Here is a 1,248-nt window from a genome sequence, read left to right as displayed (position 1 = left end):
GGGAAGCTCCAGGTGTGGATGAGCCGGGATGGGGACACTGAGCAAAGGGAGATTTTCCTTTTGCTGCCGAATTTTAACCGCAGCAGTGGAGAGCGGGTAAAGGCCGGGGCCAGGAGCCAACCCAGAGCGGCAGGGCTGGATCCCGGCTGCCTCCCGAGGTGTGCAGGGATCCCGTCCCTGCCCTCTCCTCCTTTCCCAGCTCCCCTCACCTTCCAGAGGCAGGAATTGCTCTGCAGAGCTGCTCAGGACCGGGGCAGAGCAAAGGATCGCTCCTGCCCGGCTCAGTTTCCATTCCCCGCACTCCTCCTCCCCTCCAGGCTGCGGATGTCGGCCCCGACACGGGGGAGGTTATTGACAGAGCGACTTTGTGCCTGCAGAAATTCCCTCGGGAATATTCCAGCCTCCCGATTCCCGGCTATATTTAGTGCTGGAGCGAGGGAGCAGCGTCTCCTCTCACCTCAGCGGGGAGGGATCGCCCCGGGCGGCTCCAGGATCGCGCTCGGGGTGAAATCCCCAGCTTGGAGTTTCTCCCTGGAGTTTTACCCACAGGAAATTGCAGTGTCGAGCGTTCAGCTGGCGGCACCGACCGCATCCAGCATTCCCAGGCTCTGAAATCCTTATTTTTTTTTGTTTTCCCCCTGTGAACACCCTCTCCTGAAATTCCCATTCCAGCGTTTCCTGACCCCCTGCTCTCTCACACGGTTTTCTGCTGCTTCCATGGATAACTGAAGGGGCACAAAGTTCTCCCCATTGTGGATATTTCAGGTGTTTATTGCTTAAGAAAATAGAAAAACCCTGGGAGACACCAGGAATGGGAAAAATTTTGCTTTTTAAGAGGGTGAAACTTTCAGTCCTTGCCTGTGAGAGGCAGTGGGAGGGCAGGGATTGATTCAGACCTTCAAAAAAGGAGATGAAAAATCCTCCTGGTGCCCCAAACATCTCCACGGAGGGGAAAATGAAGCTCTGAAATGTTCTTCCCATCCCACAGGAATTTCCATCACGTTGAAAGCGTTTCTTTCCCTACCCAAGGCGTCCTGGAGCTTCCCCAAACACCCGAGAGGGGCTCGAGTGAGGGGTGGGGACCCCTCCCCAGGGTGGGGACCCCTCCCCAGGGTGGGGACCCCTCCCCAGGCACCTCTGGGGGACACAGAGATGGATTTCCCATCTCTCAGCATTCCCTGGATGCTGATGGGTTTGTCCCTGGAGTTTGTCCCCCGCGTGTCCCCGCAGTGACACCAGGAGCCATCG

The sequence above is a fragment of the Parus major genome, unplaced genomic scaffold, assembly GCF_001522545.3.
Source record: "Parus major isolate Abel unplaced genomic scaffold, Parus_major1.1 Scaffold335, whole genome shotgun sequence".
Classification (NCBI taxonomy): domain Eukaryota; kingdom Metazoa; phylum Chordata; class Aves; order Passeriformes; family Paridae; genus Parus; species Parus major.
Note: the sequence above shows the minus strand (reverse complement) of the source record.